Source organism: Anomalospiza imberbis, unplaced genomic scaffold (genome assembly GCF_031753505.1).
Source record: "Anomalospiza imberbis isolate Cuckoo-Finch-1a 21T00152 unplaced genomic scaffold, ASM3175350v1 scaffold_55, whole genome shotgun sequence".
NCBI classification, from domain to species: Eukaryota; Metazoa; Chordata; class Aves; order Passeriformes; family Viduidae; genus Anomalospiza; species Anomalospiza imberbis.
Genome location: NW_027100162.1, coordinates 491,658 through 508,434, shown reverse-complemented (window position 1 = coordinate 508,434; position 16,777 = coordinate 491,658). Strand labels below are relative to the sequence as shown.

The 16,777-nt window shown below is 47.5% G+C and overlaps 1 pseudogene; it reads right to left on the bottom strand.

The window, feature by feature from the left end:
* Positions 1-15,992, bottom strand: part of LOC137467236 (zinc finger protein 252-like) — a 158,569-nt pseudogene extending 142,577 nt beyond the window's left edge.
* Positions 15,993-16,777: the final 785 nt, after the last annotated feature.

Sequence of the window (16,777 nt, the reverse complement as noted above, 5' to 3'; positions counted from 1 at the left end):
TACAAATTATTTCCCTCTTTCTCTTTCACCATCGTGCTCTTCTTGCACACTTCTTTATCTTTTACTATTAACAGAAGTTCTGGAGGCTCAGAAAGCCCAAGTTTCATCTGAGAGAGATTTCCTCTGCTGGAGAAAACTGTTTCCATGCTTTCATGCCATGGTTCTGGGTGCTGCTGTAGCTCAGAGTTGCCTGACCCAGGGCTGCAGGAGCTCGAATGCTAGACCAGGGGCCACGAGCTGTGCTGCATCCCTCATGGGCTTGTAAGGAGCCTCTCCTTCGATGTCTGTGCAAGTGCTGGCTGACGTGGGCGCTAGGATTGCTCTTTTAATCAGGCAGTTCCAGTACCTTTCAGAAAATAATTTTCATGGCAAGTCATGAGCCATTAATCTCTCGACTAAGCATAACATTTCTTTACTCCTTGGTTTTACAGCATTACTCAAACACTGATATTTTTAATTTCACCAGCTGTCTCCCTTGACCTCTAGCATCATGCACTTGCAGGAGGAAGGATCTGGTCTTACAAGTATTTTCATACTCTGATCTCTGTGATTTATTAACCATCAAGTTTTGCCTTCAGAACTCAAGACACCATTTAAAATAATTTCTTGTGCAAAAGTGGAGTTATTGGGCAAAAGAGATCCTTGATAGCTGGGTACAAAGGACACCAGGATTGCTGTTGCTGTTTTCTTTTCAACTACTGTGCTGTGTGACCTTGAGGAAATAGGTTCACTGCAGCTTTATGGTTCTGTTTTTGCATAGGGAAAATAAGGACAGGGATAATTGCTTTCATTTGTAAAACACTTCAAGATTTATGGACTATGAATGACACTTATTAAGTGAAAAGTGCTGCAAAGCTGGCTTAGTTGCACACTGTGCTAACAAAATCTCATATCAGCCTATTGACCCCAGCCTGAAACACTCATTAAAGTTTGTAGGACGTTTTGGTGGATGAGTTGCAGTTATTCTGCTGGAAATATCGTACTGAAAGCACTTTTAAATCCATCCTCTGCACTGACTTTTTTTCTATTAAAACTAAACACAACTGCTTGTTCTACCCAATTTTCTTAGTTTATTCATGAAAGTTTTGATGGGTATGTACTCATTGTTAACTCTGCTTGTACCCCCATGGCATCTGAGACCTTACAGTTCATTCCAGTCATAGCATAAACATAAAATAGCTTTAGTACTGAGATAAAAAGTTATAAAACATTAAGATATCCAGTCAACTGGTATGAACTAACAAGTTGCGTGGTCACTTTTGAATGGCAAATATTCTTTGTGTGGATACTGTATTAATTTAATTTGTGTTTGAACTTTAGCTATGCTAGACACTGGTGTTGAAAAGTTTACATATTTTTCCAATGTCAAAATGTGCAAATTTAGTATTAAAGAAACAAAACATTTTTACTTGTACTGGAGAAAAAAAATCCTTTTGTAGCAAAGAAATTAAATGAGCTGCTCTTTAAAGGTAGGTCTGGCTTGCTTACAGAATTATTATTTATGCAGTAATGCAGGTCTACAGATGTTTTCCTTTTTTCTTCCAGATAAAACTTGGGTTGTTTTAAAAGTGGGGAGATAGTGCAAAAGAAGATCCAGAAGAAGAGAGCAGAATGAGAACTTTGCAAGTGCCACATGCCTGCAGCCTGCTGTCTTTAGTGATGCTGTTCCTTCCAGTCACTGGAATGTCAAAACAAAATATCCTAAGACTGAAGCTTTCCTATAAAGGTAAACTTTTCAGTGTTTTTTTCTGATTCTGCTGCTTTTGTTTTGATGTGATGTTGCCAGCAGTTCATTTGTATTACTTACCAGGAAAACAAATCAGACATACAAAATAGAAGCCTTAAAGATGGATGAATTCTGCCTAGGGACGGTATTAAATTCTGGTTTTTTTTTTGTTTTGTCGTGTAGAGGCACATGTTTCTGAAATACAGCTGTCTTTTTAAACTATTATTTCTGTTTGCTCCAAGAGGATGTTAACAGACTACATAAATTAGAGGGGAGTTATACTTGAAACACTCAGAGCTGCATTGGAGATATTTCCATGTGGCTGGTGGGGATGATGTGAGACATGGAGGACATTCACATCTTCCTAGAGCATCAGAGAAGGTTGAGAGCGCTGCCTCAAGTGTTTCAAGGGGCCTGACATTTATTTTTGTAGTTCTTTTTCTATCACTACGTTGGTATGTTAAACTCCACATATGTGGTTTTCTTTGTCCTTGCCTGTTTGGATCACAAAATCGTGTTTCTCTGTGGAATTTCTTAGTCTTGTGTGTAGTTCTTGTTGGGAATGGTATCTGAGGAGTTTCAACACAGACACATTTATGTATTAATGGACAATTTTTTAAAGGAGATAGATTTCATGTTGCTTTGAATGTAGATTACACCTCCACAGGCACAGAGATGTGACACTGATGCTGTCTTCTTCAGCTAAAACAAATGCTCTCCAGTTAGTTACGTTTCATCTATGTCAGCACCCTGCCCTTACGGGACCTATTTCTGCTCTGTTTTTCAAACTTATGTCTTCCTATGCATGGCAGAATTGCACTCAGGATGGTGTGATGGGACAGGCTGTAAACCCTTCATCGGGGCTTATGATACGTTTGTCATGAGTTTAACACCCAGAGGAATTTATTGAGTAAGCAGAATGACATGCTATTTATTTACAAGCTTCTCTTTTGCTAGATTTGCATGCCACTGTGCATGCTATTCCACTGTTTAGAGATGTGTTTGGATGTGTTTGTGTGAGAGAGACGGAGGAAGCAAGATCAAGGCATCTTGACAACATTTTTATAAATTCAGGAAACAGTTGCACTCACTGAAGCCAATGAATACAGAAACTGAAAACCTGACATGCGTTATGAAAGTTAGCAGTAAAACCCTCCTAACATACAGCCAGCCTTCTCACAGCTAGGCCTTTTGAGATAATTCCCAAAAGCAGCGTATACCATATGGCAATGGCATTTATTGTGGATTTGACACTCACGATTAGTGAATTCCTCTCAACTTCAAAAGCAGATAGCCTTTGGCAAAATCCTGATGGATGCATTTGGCAGGTAGAGAGGGGGAGAAAAAAAATTGTTGCGGTCAACACAGGAAAAAAAGAAATGTCTGAAATCTTAGTTTAGAATAGTGGCAGAGACCTGCTGGGAGTGGTTGGGAAAATGCCTGAGCTCGTTCAAAAAGACAATGAGCAGATGATTAATATTTAGGCCCTGACCCAAACTTTTATTAGCAACTTTATAAACCTTTCAGTTTGGCTTGAGGGATACCGTTTCCTGTCCAAACTTATCCTCCTCTATCCCTGTGGGGGGGCAAATCAACAACAGATACAGATGCAAAATAGCACATAAATTTTAATTTGGAGAGCTGTGATGGAACTGAAAAGCCAGAAGAAAGAGAATTACGAGAATTTATTGTGCCTTGTCTTACTTTTCTTGGGGGGGTGGAAGGTGTGTATTTTTCCACATGGATCAAGAAAAAATTCATTGCAGTTTTTCACACTTAGGTATTGTAAATGATACCAGTATGGCTTATCATAATTAAACCATATTTTTGTTGTTGATATCAGGATGTCAGATGTACTGAATATTTAATAAAGTTGTCAGAATTAAGTCCATCTTGCTTCCCCCAAGTGTTTCAGACAAAATAATTCCAAGGTTTCTGTAAGATGTATGAGAAATGAGCTGTCTTGCCAGTTCTCATAAGATTGTTAGTCATGTCACTGACAAGTCCTGGCATCTCTGTTCTTTGGAATTATGACTTGAAATATCATGAGGAGGAGAATACAAAGTTCTTTCCCTTCTTTGTGGGAAACAGACGAAAATTGGCAACATCAGGCAGTTCCAGAAAGCTGGTCACATGTGTGTGTTTGAAGGGAAGTTTTCATTCTCTTCCAGGTGCAGTGTGTTTATGGCATAGGTCCATCTTCCCAGAGGAGCTGAGCATTTGCTGGGGCAGGAGAGCTGAAAGTAAGCAAGATTTTGCTCCACAGTTACTGAATCTCCCAGCTGCATCAGTCAATGGTGGATGGGGAAGAGGGAGAGGGTGGGGTAGTTAAAGATGTGTCTGTAACTGCAGGAGTGCTTCAAGAAACCACAGCATGTCACAGCTCCTTTGTGTTCAGACAGCAATTAAAATTTTAGACCTTCTCTTAATGGCAGTTACAGGTTTTCATCTTCCCTGGGTTTTCATCTTCAGAAGTGGGAATCTGTGCTGGAAATGTTAAGATATTCCAGCGAGTCATGTGGGGATCAATGCAGTACAATGCATTTCTTTTATTGCATGCCCTACTCTAAAAATGTGTTCTAAAAAATTGTGCATGTATAAAACTAAAGCTACACACAACTCAATTGAAATGTGTTGTAATACAGAATCAAAGTCATATATTCTCCACCTCTGTTAATATAATACACTATGTCTTTAATCACATATCCTTTATTCCCACATTTTCCCTGATCCATTAGTTGAAAAATTTTCTTCTTCACTTATACTTAACTTTTAGATACTGATTCATGTCATTACTATCCCAGAAATTGTCACTGCTTGCTCTTGTGATGTTTTTAGGGTGCTCGCTCTGCATAGACCTTACTTAATCTATGCATCTTAGATACTTCTACAAGTTTGAGGTGCTTCTATTTTTATGTTATAGCTTTAATATGCGGAGGAGCTCACAAACTGTCTTCTAGTAGAAGATTGACATCTTTAGAAAACCAGGGGATGAATTATTCCTGATTTTCATACTCTTTGTCTAGCTCTGCTTTCAGTCTAGGAGAAACTGTGTGTATTTATCATTCATTTTCGTGCACCTGGACATAGCCTGTGACCTTCATCCAAACTGCAGAACTCCTTAAGCACAGAAGTGACATTCAGCTTCCCTAAGAAGTGCATCCTCCTTGTCTGCTGCATCATTTAACATGCTCATTCCAACGTCTAGAGCAGATGCAGAAGGTTTTCATATACCAGTCTCATTCATTAATGTCATTTTCAGGACAGCATCAGTTTTGTTACTAAAGAATGGAAGAGTCTGTGTCCTAATTCATGTATGTTTAATTCATACAGTGTAGACAGTCGTGTCTCTATCTTCTGAGTAATAATATTTTTTAATTAATTGAGAGGTACTTCCATACATATTTTCTGAGTGTATCTCTAGGTTCTACTTTATAGGGGAAAGTAGACTATAGCCAAACGAGAAGATTGATTGCCGTCTCAGGAAAAAAACCCAAAAATTAAATATTTTCCACTTTGTGGCTATCCTAAAATTTCCCTGCAGAAATGCAGATTCCTAACTGCAAATGTAACCCTATTGATTTGATTTACTTTGCTGATTTTCATGGACATCTTTGTTAGTGTAGTCTTTTTTTCTCAGTGAATGCAGTTATTTTACAGAAATGTGCACCCTGGTTTATTGACTGAGGGAGATGCCCCAGCCCAGATTTGGATGTTGTCCCCAGTGACATCCCCAAACATATATCATTCCCATTTGGGAATGTGGCCACGCCCCAGAGCATGCCATGCTTGCTGTGAGCAGTGGTGACTTGGTCACAGAACCAGGAATCCTCCATTGTGACACAGTACATAGGAAAAAGCACAACTGAAGGTAACCTTTGGCTTTTAAAAGAGGATTTACTTAGCACCGTTAAAACCAACTATGGCAGTAATATCAATCTAATCAACAAGAGCATTATTCTCAGCTGATTTGTTTTTCTCCACATTGAATGAGCTAAGATGCAGTCTCACTCCCACTGAAGTCATGGCAAGTGTTTGGCTACTGAAGTAAATTGAAGCAAGATCAAATTCACACTCCTCACATTCTTTCTTCATCTTGCATAAGTAAACTGAAGACAGGCAGTTCTTTCTCCTCTGCTGAAGGATGACAGTGCTAAATCATCAGCTCCACATGGAAATTAGCCACGTTTAAAGCATTGTTTAGTTTCATGCAGTGTTTTGCACACAGGATTTTCTTTCCCCTAAGAGTGATCCATTCTTTTACCATGGTGAAAAAGCAAACAGAGAACATTCTGGTGCCAGGAATTCTTTTGAAAATTTGACTGGATGAGTACACTTGCTTAAAGTTCAGAAATGGTCCTTTGAACATGCTACTTTACAATGTCATGCATTCTGTTCTCTATTGTTTTTGCTTTAAACCTGTTTCATTTTATAACTGATGAGATGCTTGACTGTTCCATCAGAGCAGTTAGTTTGTTCAGTTTCAGTACAGCTGGCTTATCTCCATGTCACGCATCATTTAATTATCCATACAAAACATAGTTAAAACTATGTACAGCTCCTTGAGCCTCACTTAAACTGTCTGTGACACTGCAGTAATCCCAGTTCCCTGACGGGGTGTTGCACAACTATGACTGGTTGGAATGTGCTAAACTGGTGATGTAGAAGAGAACCTAGAAATGAGTTTGCATTTTGCAGCTGTGCTTGCTCTGCTGGAAGAGGAAGCAAAACCAGACAAAGCCCTGCTCCTGTGGTAGTATCCGCAGCTGTAAATCTGAATGCTTATGAAAATCAAGGAAAGTGTGTTGAGTGAAGAAATGGTGTTTTCCTCTTGCTTGTTATTTAATTATTTTTGGTGGTTTGTTATTTCTCAGAAAAATCTATCTCAGATTCCTTTGCAGAAAAACATGAAGTGTTTATGTGAGAGTGAAGATCCTACTACTGGAAGATTGTATAGTTACGCAAAAGAATTTGCCTGTTTTGTCTCAAAAATGCTTTCTGGAGGCAGTAATCATTGAGACTTATAATATACCCGAGACTGATGATGGATGGGCACTGCTGTCCATGCAAGGAAAGGCTCTTGTATGTGCATAAACTAAATATAAATGTGAAGGCATTTATAAATAGAAAAAACAGCAAATTTCTTACAGTCTTTTTTTTTCTTTTTTTAAGCTAGTGAACTTGAAGGTCAGATCCAACTATATGTTGCATTTTCTGTCATATAATTATCATATATATAATGTCCCGGAGAGCAGCTTCCAGTCACTGACATCAACAGTTTACATAGCAGATGAACTAAGAATAACCTGGGAGAACTGACCCATATCAACCTCTTAAGTGTAAACTGTAGCTCACAACAGTTTTTGTGTTTTCATGGTCACAGAAGGGCCTCAATTGGGTAAAGGAAGAATTGTGTTCAAAAAACACAGAACTATTCTGCTGAGTGTTCACTTTATTAAATCTTGGAAAATGAGAGGAAACAAATCTGGAAGAGTGATACTTGGCAAATAATTTTTGCTCCCTTGTAAAAAGAAGGAAGGGACAACATCAAAAACAGCTTCCCTAGAAGAATGCGGGGAAGATACATGATAAGTGGCATCAGCTCGGAAGAGAGTTTAAAACTCTTTATTGGAATACTTTTGCTAATGACATCTGTTAAGCAAATCCAATTCAGAGCAGTTTTAGCCATCCCAACATTATTCTGCTACACACCAATGGGCGAGCGTGATCAGCCTGACGTCAGTGTCTGTCTAGCAGTGGCCATCTGTGGTCACGATGCAGGTACTCAAGTCACATCCTGCTTCCCTTTCCTCCCTCCCCATTTCTGCAGTTCCATTTAGAGATGAGTTCCCCAAAGAAAGGTCGAGGAGTATAATCTCTCCTGTACTCACAGTCCTTTGGAGATAAATACACAAAGAGATGGCAGAAAGAGACAGAAGTTCCTTTATCAGTCAAAGAGATTGGCTAACATTGTTTAAGGGAGACAATTTTGAAGATGGTGGGAGTGACAGAGGTACATCTTTGCACAAATTTGAAAACACAGACATTCTGCTTTCTGAACAAAATCCTGGCTATACCAGAATTTTGCACGGTGTTGAACCACAGAGTTTGAGAGCTAAGAGGTTATTGAAGGCATCAAAATTTTGTAATTAAAATATTTGGCCTTTTTAGGATGGTATTAACTCTTCCTGTGCATCATCCAAGCAACCTAGATTTTTTTCAGAAATCTGTAACAGAGCATTAGCTTACATGACATCCTACCCCAAAGTAATAAGTATAAATACTACTAATAAAAAATGTCCCCCACCAGTATTAAATAAAAGCCTGCACTTGTACACTGAGAACATCCCTGGGTCGTGTCACCCAGATTTGAATTTGACAAGGGTTGTGTGTGAGGGTGCTTGTGCCTGCTCTGTCAAGGGAAGCTCTGGTGTTCCCAGGTTCCCGAGGGATGGATCTGCACTTGGTGTCTGTTGGGGCTCGGGGTGCCCAGGGCCACGATGAGTTCCCTGACTGGGCTGGGGACGGCGGGCGGGGCTGGCCTGTGCCGCGCTCTGGGTTCTGGGACATCGCAGGCGCCGTGTCACAATGGGGGCAGCTAGAAAAGGCCCCAGCGGGTGCCGCTGCCCCAGTAGAGCCTGGGCAAGCGGTGAGTGCACAGCAGTGAGGAGACGGGGCTGGGGGCTGGAGGAGGGCTGGGGGAGAAGCGCCGGTACCTGGGGCTGCCCCCGCATCCAGGGCCCAGCCCCGGCGGGAGCGCCTCGCTGAGGGCGCGCTGCTTGCTGGGGCAGCGGTGCGGGCCTTGCCAGCTGCCGGGGGCCCTCTCCTTCCTGCCGCCACATCCCTGCTGCTCCTGCCCCTCATTGTCCGTCTCCATTCCGGCCCCACTGAACCCCTTCTGTGTGTCCTCCTGCAGACCATGGCTTTACTGTCACTGCTCTTCGTGCTCGTGCAAAGCCTGATCCAGTACCCCCAGCCGGCTGGGGATGGGCTGGATGAGGCCACGCACCAGCGAATGAAGGAGCGTCAGGAGCTGCTGGACCGTGAGATGGCTCAGCTGCTGCAGGAGCTGGAGCGGGGGCCCCTGGAGCAGCAGGACGAGGGCTGGGGAGCCGTGCTCTTTGGTGCCCTGCAGCAGTGGCCGTTCTGGGTTCTTGCTGGCGTCCTGCTCTTCTTGGGCCTGTGGTTTAGCTGCAGGAGAAGGAGCTGTGACACCAGCAGCAGCAGCAAGGACCAGAGCTCCTGCAAGACCTTGGGAGATGAGAAAGGAACAGAACAGAAAGAAAACAGCACTGATCCAGAGGAAGGTGGAGAAAACACTGACGTGACTGTGGAGGCAGATGACAGCAGCACTGAAAATGACAGAGGAGGCAGTCCTGTGGCTGTAGATGAAGGAGACAGTGATGATGCCATTGAAGGCAATGATGATGTGAAGGTGAAGGAAGACAGCGATGTTCACAGAGACAATGGACATGATTTAAAGAAAGATGAGGGACGGAGTGATGGGGATGTGCCAGGAGACAGTCGTGGTGACGAAAATGAAGAAGAACCTGGCCATGTTGTTGGAAATAAAGAAGACCTAGATGAAGCAAATGAAGGAGAACACAAGGATGTGCGGGTGGAGCAAGACAAGGACACTGGAAAGGAAGAAGAAGGAGATGGAAATGAAGAAAAAAACAATAGTGTGACTATAAAGGTGGGCGACAACAATGACATAAATGAAGGTGAAGACAACATAGATGGACAGGAAAAATACATGGATGTGAAGGTGCAGGAAAGCAGTGATGCCAGTGAACAGAGAAGCAGAGATGTGACTGAGCAGGAAGATAGCAGTAAATGCGGGAATGAAAGTGCCCTTAATGGTTTTGCTGGACCTGAGAAAGAAAATAAGGATGTTACAGAAGAAGATGGCAATGATAGAAACAAGGTTGAAGAACAGGGTGATGTGAACGTGGAGGGAAACAAGAACAAGGATAGAAAAGAAGACAAACAAGGTAACGTGGCTGCCAGTGAAAAAGTTGGCAGTGATGGTGGCAAGGAAGAGAGCGGCAATGGTGGACCCGAAGACAGAGAAGACACTCAGGATGCTGGGAATGAGCAAGGCATCCTTTTAGTGGATGGCATACAGTGGCCTGTGGAGGACCTGGAGAGAGGTTGCTCAGTGGTAGCTGAGCTGATGGAGAGCTTCACGCGTGTCTTTGTGGACAGCGTGAGCAATAGCTTCTACCCGGTGCCTCAAGAAGCCATCGGGGTGGGCAGTGCCTTTGAGGGCTGGAGTCCCCGTGGGTGGGATGGTGTGTACCACGTGCTGGTCCCACTGAATCCCCCGCCAGGGCACGTCTTCCACCTAGAGCTGAACAGTGCAGGGCAGATGGCAACAAGGACCTTCAGCGTCCGTGTGGAGCTTGCGTGCTTGTGCGAGAGGGAGCGGCTGGGCGAGAAGCTGTTGTGCTTCCTGCACCACTCGCAGGAGGAGCTGTGGTGGGAGCAGAAGCGCAGCCTCCTAGAGACACTCTGCACCGGCTCCTACCTGGATGTGGAGAAAACCTCCCGCTGGTTCTACCAGTTGGTGAGATGCTCGTGGCTGCACGTGCCTCAGTCATACTCATGGCACTTGGTGTTTCAGCCCTGCAGCCGGTCCTGCCAATTCCAGCTGAGCAAAGGCAAGAAGAGCCTGACGGTGGAGATGCTCTTTGGGGTGCGCCAAGGGGACTCTGACATCTTTGTGGTCAGCCATCCCACAGAGGCCCAGAAAGGCAACTCCAGCATCTTTGTGAGCAGTCAGCCCACCGAGGCAGACATAATCACAAGCACAGCGTGGCCTGAGACATATGCTGTAGCAGAGGCAAAATTCTTGCAGCACATCGCCAGGCAGATGCCGTGCCAGAGCTTGCACCTGAAATGCCTGCAGGTCTTCACCTGCATCCTGAGGGGCACAGGTTTTTCCAGCTCTACCTGGAAGACTGTGGTCATGCACGTGCTGACCACCGTACCGCTGTCCCGGTGGCACAGGAGGGAATTTGCACAGCGGCTGTGGGACGTCATGGCGTACCTGCGCCGCTGCCTGCACTTGAAACACCTGGACCACTTTGTGCTAGGCAACGGGAGGCTTCCTGCAGAGATCAGCTTGCCGCCAGCAATGCGAAGGCTTCAGCCACTCAACCTCTTTGAGCACCTGGCCCGAGATCCTGCTGCCCACCTAGAGGCACTGAAAGCTTATGGTCGGCTGCGATTTCGCCTCCGGACGCTGCTCTCCAGCCACTGAGAGGAGTTCCCTGCACAGAGCTGTGCTGGGGGGGTCACACCCGATGGCAGCCACGTGAACGCTGCGTAATTGTTGCATTTGTCACTGGCAATCCTGAAGCTGCTTTCCTGCTCCTGCGGAAGGAAGATGCTGCAGCACATGGATTCGTTGTGCAGACACATCTCTGAGTGGCCTTGCCCTTCACCTTCCAGTTACGACGGTGCTGTTGCCTAAGTCTATGAGGCAGAAACTGGCTCCACCTGCACATCCTCACAGAAGAACAGTGAAGTTGATGGAGGTTGCTTGAAATATCTCGAAGACAGCAACCTAGTCTGTTAGGGACTTAATGTATTCATTTAATGAGCTGTAGCTTTAATTAGACTAGTTTCTTAGCATTCCTTCCAGATGCCCTTTAGTCTTGTCAGTGTATAACTATTCTGCAAAGTTACCCTTAGTGTAGAGAAATACCCTACTGTAGTTGCTTGTCTGCTTTTAAATAATACTTGAATATCTATGTTTGAGAAATTAATAAAAGAAAATAAGTTTCTCAAATTGCCTGAAATGTGTCATTCTTTGCATTTAACCCTCTGTATTTAAAGAATGTCCTTCCTATACCCCTATCTGAAATAAAAACTTTTTGCAAACAGAGATGTTGGATATATGAAGTATGCTGTCTCTCAAGCATTTCCATAGAAACGCTTGAAGCTTGAAGTGAAAATGCCCTGAAGTGCCTGAAATTTTGCAGCAGAGTACTCCTGAATTTTTAGGAATATTTGGAAAAGTTTTCTTCACACAGTCACTTTTATACGCTCCTGGGGAACAATTCAGTCCGAAGAGTTGAAGTCAGAGAAGTCCCTAACTGCAAAACATGTGGTTCAATACATCTTTTTTGTTTTTCTCTTTTTTCTATTCCTGGTTATCTGTGTCCTTTCGGAGAGGCCCTGCTGGTCTATTAATATAACCTTTTCCACCAGGCCTATATAATATTGTCTAGCAGTGAGAGCCACTTTCCATGCACAGCTTTATCCATGGTGAGTTGCAGCTAAACAAAACATGATTTACTTCTTGCCATACATAGTAGAGATTCATGGTAATTTGGAAGCATTTATTCTCTTTGCCTTTGTACCAACACATCAAAGAACAAACAGTGACATTGCAGGGTGACATATCAGAGTCTTCTGTGAAATCACAGAGCAGCTGTCTGACATCACAGGGTGACATCTCAGAGTTGTCTCTGTGACCTCACAGGGGCTGTGTGACATCACAGGAGGTTGTATGACATCACAGGAGCTGTGTGACATCACAGGGGCTGTGTGACATCACAGGAGGTTGTATGACATCGCAGGGGCTGTGTGACATCACAGGGGCTGTGTGAGGTCACTGGGGAGGTGACTCTGCCCCAGCCCCCCCTCCCAGTTCCCCCAGAGAAGTCCAACGCTGCTCGTGCACAGCGGGGTCCCCTGTCCCCCCGGGTCCCCCCGCCCCCGGCGCCGCAGCCTCCCCCAGAGGATGTTCCACGAGATCGACCCCAGAGCCTGACACAGGGCCATGGGGGGCGGGACAGGGGACAGGGACCCCCCGGCAGCGTCCCCGTGTCTCCCAGGGCCAGAGCCTGGCCCAGGGCTCCTTCACCCTGTTACCAACGAGGGCTTGAGAGCGCTGAAAAAATCCCCGGCAAGGGAGCAGCAAAAACCCGATTTAATATTGAGTAACAGCACCACAAAGTTCCTTGGCAAGAGTCACTCTGCTCCTGACTGGACACTTCAGGCACACCAAGGAAACAAAGCAACAACAAAACCAAACAGAATCCAGGCAATCAAACCAGAAATGAACCAAGAACTGTCCCTGTGTGAGTGTGAGACACAAGGAAATGAGGGCAAGGATAAAAGGAATACAGGCCCAAGAGCTTACAGAGCTCAAACTTAACAGGACTTAACTTCTACCTTAACCTTAACTTCCACCTTCAACTTCACAATTTAGCAAAAGAGCAGCACTTTACAGTATTTAACCGAACTTATAACCTATGACTTTGCATTTTAACTGAGAAATAACATTTAACAATATTCAACTTGGCTTATATTTTAAACCTAACAACTTAGCAAAGAACAACTCTTAGCACAAATTAACTTAGCTTAGACCTTGTGATTTAACCCTACTGACAGGCCTGACTGGCTCAGCTATCCAAGGCACTCAGACCCCTCAGAGAGCAGCATTTCTGCCACATTTCCCGAGCACAGGCACTCCTGTGTGCACACAGACACAAAGAGTCAGTGCAAGGCACCTGTGAGAAATTCCCCTGAGGGCAGGGAAATGCTCCCTGCCAATGCTTTGGCATCTCCCCAGCGGGGGAAGGGTTGAGCCTGGAGGAGTGGGGGGATCGGCCCAGGCTCCCTCGTTGTTGGGGATCCCCGAGTGCAGCAAACGGGAGAGTTCCCGGCTCGGAGAGGCCCCACTCCGAGGGAGTCGCTGGCCCAGGAGAGCTCCAAGGGGCTCCTTTTGGAGCGCTGTCTGTAGGGCCCCAAGAGAGGGGCTTCAGTGCCAGCAATGTTTCATCCTGGCCGCACTTGGCATCCACAGCTTTCTTTGGCAGGGTGAGAACAGCGATGTTGTGCCACTGAGGGAACAAAAACACTTCCCGGGGCTGCTCCTAAAGCAGCCAGGAGCTGGTTGGGCAGCAGCAGTGCCTGGTGCAGACAGTGTTTGTGATGAGCTCCAAGGAGCTGAGCCCAGGGGCTGTTGGCCAAGGCCGAGGCCCAGCGAGCATTTCTCAGCTGGCAGGGCGGCCGGAGAAGGTGGAGGCGGGGGAATAATTCACGCCCTCAGAGTGCTCCCAGTCGCTCCCAGTATTTCCATGTCCGTGCCCCAAGTGCTGCTCCCAGCCCTGATCCGTGGGGATGGGAATGTCCCGCTCCCTTGCCGGGGCAGGGTCACACCTGAGCCAGGTGTGCAGGGCAGGCCCTTGCCCTGACCCCCAGCACTGTCCCAGCTGCAGGATCTGCTTCCCACCAGCCTCTTCCTCCTGCGGCCCCGAGCCCAGCTTGGTGCTGAACAAAGGGGCTGGGCCGGGGCCATTCCCCGGCGGGGGCTGCACACCCCCCTGCCCCCTCCCCAAATTCCCTCTGGGGGAGCAGGAGCTGGGGCTGGAGCCCTGTGGGGAGGGACAAGGGGGTGACAATGGGATGGGGGGTGTCACACACGCTCTGGGGGGACACACACGGTCCCGGGGACCCCCCCATATCTTCTGCAGAGCCAGGACAATGAACCCCAACATGGAGCCACTGACCTCTGGCAGTATCTTGGGGGGTGGGGTCTGGTGGCAGCTTTGGGAGTCTGGGGGAGTCACAACCACCCAAAAACGCCCTCCCAGCCCCACAGCCACTCCCAGACTCCTCCAACCACCCCACAGCTCCCAGCCAGGACCCCCCACCACCAACTACTCCCTGCAAGATAAATGACCCCAAGAACCACCAAAACCCGTTTCCATCTCCCCCAGGACCCACCCAAATTCTCTGCAAGACACACAGCCCTGTCAGGGACCCAAATCTCCCTCATAGACCCTTCCAAGCCCCCTCCCGGCACCACAAATGCCCACAGGATTGACAGAAGCCCTTCCCAGTCCCCCCAGGAGCCCCTAAACGCCCACCTCCCATGGCACTGACCAGGAGAGGTTGGTGGACAGGAACATTTACAGCCAGGATCAGCTTGGGCATTTCAGCAGTGATTTGGGCACTTTGGGGGAACATCCCGGATAGGGAGAGCCAGGCCAGGCACTGGGACAGACAATTAGAATTCTTGGAGAACAGGCGGGCTCAGGTGGACACCTTTTGCCGGCACACCTATGAGATTGTGGACATGTCCCCTGCCTTTGATAGCTTCAGAACACCCAAATCCTCCCAAATATTCTATTGAACCAACCCCAAATTCACCCCCAAATCCTGGTAAATGGTGCAGCTTTAGATCTCTTTGCTCAATTTCTTTATTTTCACCCCAGTTTTGGTTGTCTAGGCAGGGTGAGGAAAGAAATTATTGAAATGGAAAAGACCTCCAAGATCATGCAGCACTGCTTGATGCCACCAGAAGAAATAACTGTAAGGAGCGGGTGAGATTTTTTTGGGGTGTAAAGTCAACAAATCGCTTCCTCCCAATGAATTTCCAGTTCAGATCAGAGTCCTGATGGATGTTCCTGCCCCTGTATTCATCCAGGTGCCTATGGGGATCCAGGAGGATGTGGAGACCACCTTCCAGGTGTCTTCTCAGCAGGGATCACTGGGAATGTGGGTCACCAGGGCTCTGACCAAAGTGGGTCCTCCCATGGGGGATGGAGTTGGAGCAGGGCACAAAGCTCTTCCCACAGCTGAGGCATTTGCAGGGCTTCCCCTACCGATGCCTCTGTTGGTGTTGGGTCAAGTTAGAGCTCCTGGAGAAGCTCTTCCCACACTGGGGACACTCGTAGGGCCTCTCCCCAGTGTGGATGCTCCGGTGGGTGACGAGGTGGGACTTTTGGCTGAAGGTCATCCCACATTCCCCACACTTGTATGGTCTTTCCCCAGTGTGGATCCTCTGGTGGCTGATCAAGGGGGACCTCTGGCTGAAGCTCATCCCACATTCCCCACACTCGTAGGGCCTCTCCCAGGTGTGGATGCGCCAGTGGGTGACGAGGGTGGAGTTGTGCTTGAAGCCCTTCCCGCAGTCGGGGCAGCGGAAGGGCCTCTCCTCCATGTGAATCCGCTGGTGCCTAAGGAGGCTGCAGCTGGTCTGAAACCTCTTCTGACACTCGGGACACTCGTAGAGCCTCTCCCCAGTGTGCATGCGTTGGTGGGTGACGAGGGCAGAGCTGCAGCTGAAGCTCTTCCCACACTCCCCACACTCGTAGGGCCATTCCCCGGTGTGGATCATCTGGTGCTGGATCAGGTGGGAGCTCTGCGTGAAGCTCTTCCCACAATCCAAGCACTTGTAGGGCTTCTCCCCATGGTGAACCTGCTCATGGCCCACCAGCTCCGAGCTCTGGCTGAAGCTCTGTCCACATTCCTGGCACAGGATGCCCGGGCTTTTTGGGCTCCCGGGGTCCCTTCTCCCCTCCTTCTCTGCTTTGGGCTGCAGGGGCTCCAAGGAGTCCCCCCTGCCCCTCTCCAGGCTGTTGAGGGTCCCGCCAATGACGGCTCTCCTCCCTCTCTGGGCTCCCCACTTTGGGCTCCTGGGGGACACAGGGCTCTGCTCCTCCAGGCTGCCTCTGCTGGCAGCTGCCACTGGGACCCCCCAGTGTCCCCCCAAGGGGCCTTTTCCACTCAGCTTTGCAGTTCTTCATTCTCCAAACATCCCCCCCAAAAACCCAACCCAGGGACCCCCCCCAGGATATATCTGGGCCGAGCTCTCCATCCCTGGTCACCCATGGGATGGGGGCTGATGGTCCCAGCGGGGCTGCGAATTCAGGGAGGGCTCCACCTCATGCTTCCTTTTTCTTTCCCGGATACTGCTTAGTCCCTCCTCTTCCTCTCCTTCCAGCTCCTCCTCTTCCATCCCTCCTCCTCCTCCCTGAGCCCACCTCCTTCTCCTACTTCCATCCCTCCTGGCTCTCCTTCTCCATCCCTCCTCTTCCCTCCCTCCTCCTCCTCCCCGAGGAGCAGTGACACCCGCGGTGCCCCATTCCCGCAGCCCTGGCAGCCCGCGGCAGGAGCGGGGATGGAGCCGGGACAGGTCAGGATGGACAACGCGGGGCTCTCGGCTGCTCCCACATGCTGGGGGCAAGGGGAACCCGGCCCGGGCAAAAGGAGAGGCAAACTGGGGAAACTGGGGGCTGCACATCCAAA